This window comes from Calliphora vicina, chromosome 5, assembly GCF_958450345.1.
Source record: "Calliphora vicina chromosome 5, idCalVici1.1, whole genome shotgun sequence".
NCBI lineage: Eukaryota > Metazoa > Arthropoda > Insecta > Diptera > Calliphoridae > Calliphora > Calliphora vicina.
Genome location: NC_088784.1, coordinates 68,529,032 through 68,536,228, shown reverse-complemented (window position 1 = coordinate 68,536,228; position 7,197 = coordinate 68,529,032).

Here is a 7,197-nt window from a genome sequence, read left to right as displayed (position 1 = left end):
AAAAAAAACCAAACAGCACAAACTATTTTTGCAACATGGGGCGGAGTAATAAGCATGTTGAGTTACGAAAATAGCTGCAACATATTTTTTTTTGCTTGGTTATAGTTGTCCAACAACAAATGCTGCAACTACTGCAACAACCACATCAAGTTCCCTAATGCAAATCCAACAAACTGCCAATTATGCAAGTGCAACAAGATTGACTGCTTATTGGCAAAATGCCACAATCACAGCGACCATGGCAGCAGCAACTGCTACAAAATCACAGCTGATAATTTTCCAAAACAAAATAATAAATAGCAAGAAAACCCCAACTACAAATCATGGCATTAAGTATTTAAATGGGGAATGATCATCATTGTGTGAACAGATTTGCAAGAAATTGCTCGAAGATCAGGGAGTTTAAAATAATTGCAGTTATCTGTACTAAACTATTTCAGAGGAATTCAAAATTATTGAGATCCAGAAATTAAATTTTGGTTGCTTGATTTAAAATTTTGTCTATTCTTCACAATGAGTGGTAAATAATATAAGTATGTCATTACTATATCCTGAATTCTGACTATATCCTAGGGAAATTAATAACAAATTAGAAAAATGGCTAAGACATGGGCAATTGAAAACGATTGTCTTAGAGAGATAAATTTCATTATCAGAGCAAATGTCAATTTAATAAAAAAAGTGTTTAACAATTTGTACATTTACCCAACAATTTAAATAAAACACAGCGGATTTTATTTAAAATTTTCGTAATATATGTCGAATAGGCAACTACTCAAATAAATTTTTATTCGAATAAAAACTATTCGGTTAATCGATGAACATTTTCTTCGAACGGATACAGTTTCTTCATTTAGAAATAAAAAAAAATTACGATTAATATTATTCGAATAAATATAGAAAGAAATAAATACTCCAATAAATTTGTATTCGATTAATCGATTTAAAAAAAAAAATTTATTCGAATGGATTTTTTTTTAAAAAATAATACATTTTTTAAATACTTAAATACAAATTATTATTCGAATAAAAATTACTAACTTTTTTCGTTTTGGATACAGTTCGAATGGAAACAGTTTTTTCATTTAGGAATAAAAAATTTACGATTAATATGATTCAAAGAAATAAATAAATACTCGAATAAATTTGTATTCGATTAATTGATTGAAAACGGTTAATCGATGAACATTATTTTCGAATGGATACAGTTTTTTTTTTAATTTAGGAACAAACAAATTTACTATTAATATTATTCGATTAAACCTTTATTCGATTAAATCGGTGGAAAAAAACTAATTTTATTCGAATGGAAATTTTTTTAATTAACAGTAATACAATATCTTATAAATAATTTTGAATACTCAAATATAAATTATTATTCGAATAATTTGTTTTAAATTAATAACTTTTTTTCATAAAAGAATAAAAATTATTCGGTCAATCGATGAACATTTTTTTTCATTTAGGAATAAAAAGTTTTACGATTAATATTATTCGAATAAAGAAATAATCGAATATATTTTTATTCGATTAATCGGTGGAAAACACTAATATAATCAAATATAAATTATTATTCGAATAATTTGTTAAAATTAATAACTTCTTTCAGTCAAGAATTAAAATTAATCGCTGAACATTTTTTACAGTTTATTCGAGTAAATAAATACTCGAATAAATATTTATTTGATTAATCGGTTTTAATTAACATCATGATTACTCAAATACAAATTAAAATTCGAATAAAAATTGAAGGGTATAAAAATTGGCTTCCTTAATCCGGACAACTTTGTGAATCTTGTGTATTTCTGGCAAATTCGACTAGATTCTATGCGACAATCCGAATCACGAAAGAGGCTGTACCATGATATCTTTGTCTGGGCTCTTTAGAGCAGGCAGTCACATTTAATGTGTTGCACAGATTTTTCCACTTCTTCTGCTGGCAACTTTTATAATAGTTTTTACGTGGGTAACCCATACGTTCCAACATATGTCCAAACATATATTTACCGATAAGTATACAGAGAATATTATATTCTGGTCTCTTCTGCTGTGGGTATTCTGTATCAAGATATTTTAGTCTGCGCTTCTGTATAGCGGGGTAATATAATGAGTTGCACCGATTTATCCACTTCTTTGTCCAGGCAAGAGTTTTTAGGTGGGTAACCCATACATTCCAATATATGTCTAATCATACAAATTCCAATAAGTGTACCTATAAGATATCTAAACAATTTCTTACCAAAAGTCCAGGTCCTTTTCCATAGGACATTCTTCAGCTCTGGGTATTCTGTATATTCTACAAGTGTACACCTGAATTCGGCCTAACGCCCATTCAGCAATCATGTTCGATACCCGTTTATTGCGCAATTTGATTTAACCAAATTCTACTTAGAACTCATACTAACTCGATAAAGTGTTACCTAATTTTGGTCAAGAAGTAAATGGAATCGAGAAGACATTAAAACCTTATTACGTCTTCATTGATGCAAGGTTTTCCATGTAAATATTAATAGAAGACATCTCGAGATATTATTTGCCAACTTTTCACAAGGCTATGTTGATGGCGTAAATTTTCTCAAATAAAATTCAGTGTAGATTAAGATGGCGTCACCCCGGTGAACAGGGTTTCAGACCAATCATCTTTTGATGGTATTCCGATCCTAAGGGTCCTATCAATGTTCGGTTTCTGTCCGCTACTACAAGATTGTCGTGGATTCCTCATGATATCAGTAATATCGATACGTGCTAGTCTCTGTACCTTAAATAAAACGGAGAGCTCTGTTTTAGGAATCAAGTAGGAGTAGGTGTTTGACAGCCATTGATAGCAGACTACCTCGTGACTTGAGGAGAAATTGGAAAAACATGAATTTGTCTGCTCGGAAAAAAACCATCACTCAAATAAAGGCTAAGCTCGATAAATACTATGGGAACTCTGTACCATTAATTTCAATGGTAAAAAAGTGGTTTACTGAATTTCGTTATGGTCGTACAAGCACGGAAGATTCCGAATGTTCTGGACTCCCAGTTGAGATCTCTACACCCGAAACAATTCAAAAAAAAAAAATCACGATATGGTATTAACCGATCGGAAATTAAAACGGTGAATTGGCGCCAAAAAACCCAATGTGAGTTTGTCAGCCTATAAAGTCATGGCTACCGTTTTTTGGAATACTTTCGAAAGGGTAAGACCATCAATATTTTGTCAACTTATTGGGTCGATTTAATCGGAATTTGAAAAGAATTTAAAATTTTCCACAAAGAAAATGCAAGGTAGGTAGAGATTTGGCTTCAACAATACAATCATCTCACAAAAAAATCTTATTTTCTGGAAAGAATACATAATTTGGAGTAACGTTGGACAAAGCGCATAGAGCTCAAAGGAGACTATGTTGAAAAATAAAATAATTTTGTATTCAAAAACCAGTGTTTCATTCAAAAAGGCACGGATTTTTTGACCCAACCTCGAATGTTGAAAACCACATTGAAATTGATGTCGAAAACAGTGAAATTGCCCGACCTATTGAAGAGCTGGTGAATAAATCGGTTGAATCCGAAAGTGTGGTAAGATATATGCAAACCGGTTCAGTTGGTTTAATAACCGAAAACTTTTAACCACAAATAAATGCAAGAGGAGGTCTTACACTCGAAATTTCAACTCGTTTTACGATCACTAAATTCACAAACAAGATTCGGGAGATTTTAAATTCGGCTTCGAACAACTACACAGAGAAAACTGTTTCGTTGTAATAACGGAATTATAATTAAAAAAATTTAGATGGGCTGAAAAAATGTTGGTTGCTGCAAATCTTACTTTTCTTGTCGTCTGAATGACTGCTGATATTCTCTGTGAACAACCAAATCATTCGACTGATACAAATTAGAATGTCACAAACAACTTGTTTACTCTGTGTACGTTTAGTTCGATTGTAAAATGAATTTAGAAATTCTTACAATAGGAAAAACTACAACAAAGTCAAGTCTAGTTAAATACAAGACGTTTGGTCAGTCAGTGGTCAACTATGCCAGTTTGGTCGCCTTCGTTGAGTGATACTCAGTGGAGAAATATTCAAAACTATCAAAACACAGCCTTAAGGACCGTCACAGGTTGCCTCTGAACACCACCTTCACGAGGAATCAAATGTTATACCGGTCAAGGAGCACAACGTCATGTTGATGCAACAGTTCCTTCTGAAATGTCACCCTAAGAGTCATCCAAACTTCAACATCACACATTCGGAGTCTACCCCGAGTCATGTCAGATAGGACCTACGGAAATACGAAGAGAGCATACAGAGGTAAGTGCAGGATCACAGCTTTGTATGACATTCACAGGAACGCCATCAATTCCGTGGTAGCAGGATACCGTATGAGTTTCGTACTTGGAGGTCGTCCACCACCGATACCAGACGTCAAGAAGATTCTTCCACGTAAAACAAGAGTCGTTCTGGTAAAACTTAGATCAGGATGAAGCAACAGGATTAATGCTTATTGGTCCCGCATAGACCGTGCCGTCCTCAACTTAAGCCCAGCATGTGGTCGGGGTTCTCATGACACCTTCCAATTATTCAACTATTCAGCCAACACTACTTCACTACGTCCTATGGATTTATGGACTCATCTCAACATGCAGAACCCTGTTGCTGCTACAACAACAACAACAAAGTCAAGAAGTTCCTTGGTTTTTTAATTTAGCTAAGTGCAAATATTAGAAGAGTTCTAGAGTTATTCTTCGACTAACTGTTGTGAAGCCGAATGTAAGAATTGTAAGTTATTCAATTCGGCTACGAGTGCAAAAATACGAATGTAAGAAAATACCTGTGTTCTGACGATCGATTTTGTAATGACAATATTAAATCTAAGATCCAACTGAATTATGATCAAATAATAAGTCGAATAAGATTTTCCCTATTAAAGCTTCGCTATATTCAATCGAAGAATTAACATCATTGCTGACTGGTTACAAAAATAAAATCGTATTTTTCTATTCCCAAACAATTTCCAGGCCGCTACAAGTTAAAACAGAAAATTAAATAACCCTTTTAAACCTTAATGACCCCTTTCTTGTTTTCTTCTTGCAAAACAACTGACATTTTGGAATCTTTCCCTGTAATATTTCTAAAGACTAAATCATGAATGGTTTGGCATTTATTTACCTGCCGCAACTAAATACAGATACTAACTTTTACAAGCCAAAGAGTATGCGAGAAAAAGTTTTTAAGTGATCATAACAGAAAACCGCCAATCGCAACTAATTTGAAAATTAGTTTCATATTTTTTTTTTGTCTGCACTTTTCTTCCTCTAGCTTAAATACTTACATGACTACTTGAACTTAGTATGTAAGTGGTAGTTGTTGGGGCACCAGTGGGGTTGGAATAATAGTATGAAACCATAACTAATTTGCTGATTTTATACAAAGAGATGTTTTTAGTATTATGAGTTTTCTTGACTAAAGTTAACAGAAATCTAAGAAATTTCTCAAAAATACAACAAAATCATTTATGTACAGGGAGACATGTAATTGTTAAGTATTTGCACATGATTTTAGAAAATTAGTTTCAAGATTAATTAATGAAGAGTTTAACAAAGAGTCTAATATTGACTTTTTTCTTTAAATAGTTTAAGTTTTGTGTCATAGTGATCATAATATCTTTATCTTTTTTATATTTGTCACTCTGTATGTTTACCAGCTAGTAATCTTTTTTTACATTTTAACCCGCATATGTTGCAGTTTGTAGTTGCAAATGTTGGTAATTTTTTCTCCCTCTCTCTACTGGGAACCAACGATCTCGTCTAATGTTATTTATTTACATGTTGATCATTCGTTTGTTTGTTTATCTGTTTGTTTGTCTGTTTGATGTTGTAGTTGTTGTTGTTCGATGATGTTTTCCATTACGAATGTTGTCCAACATGATTATAAAATCAACAGGATTCCAACTGATTATTATAATGTTTTCAAATGACGAGATCAGCAACAGCAACAACAACTGTTTAAAACAAATGGTGTTGATGTGATTTTGAGTGAATGCACAGACGACGAAATGCATTTTTTTTAATGCTGGGAATTTTAGAAAAATCTCACCATAAAATGAAAATGATTATTTGTTTCCATGATTTCCACGATTGCATTATCCTTATCGTTAGATTCGATCTAATGATTTTAACATCGCACCGTTTTGTCAGATCATAATTTTTAGTGGTTGCTGTTTTGAGCTGGTTTTTTCTTTTAGAGAGAAAAATCATTTTTAAAACTGTTTTTATTTTAATTTTTTATTTCAATTTTATGATGCACTTCCATCAACCACAACTTGTTTAGTCATACAAATGTACAGAAATTGTTTTTGTTTTAAATGGGGCCAATTAATTGAATTTCCCTGGAATTAATCTAAATGTTCATTAATTTAATAAACTTTAATTGATTACTCACTCACTCACTCACATGTATTTTATTTAATTAAATATTACATATTTACTTACAAAACAAACGAATAAATGAATATGTAAGTGATTTAACTAATTAATGCATTTAAATTTTGTTTGCTTTTATTTTAAATCTGCCCAAGTGACAGTTTTAACAAATTATTAATCCTTTAGCAGTCATTAAGTCAGCTGGTGGATTAAAATTTGTTCAATAAATGTTTATGCTAAGAAAACTGGTAAAAAGTTTTATTTTATGGCAGTTTCCATAATTGGCTATAAAATTATTGGAATTAGAAATTTTACAAATTGTTTTTACCAAAGATTTACAGTTAAATATAATAAGAAAAGTTGCTTTAATTGTGACAAGTGGACACGTTTCCAATCGAATAATTCTAATGTGTTAATCACATTTTTCGTTATGGCAACAAAATATTGTCCAGACAAATGAAATTTCGTTTAACACAAAAGTATTTCGATTGTCATTGTTAGCTATGAGCTTTTCCCATCTTTCTGCCAACATATCCAATCCGAGCCAAAAGAACTGCTCATCTTTTGAGGCCATGAACGAATATCGGATACTCTATTCCAAAGTGAAGCGTATTCTAGAGAGAGCTTTCTGCATCGATCGAAACAAATAGTAGTCGGACAGGGCAAGGTCTGGACTATAAGGCAGATGAGGCAAAACTTTCGAACCACTTCTTTCTAAATAGTTGCAACATGTGGCCGAGCATTGTGATGATGGAATATTACGGTTCCTTGTCTGGTCGCATATTCTGGGT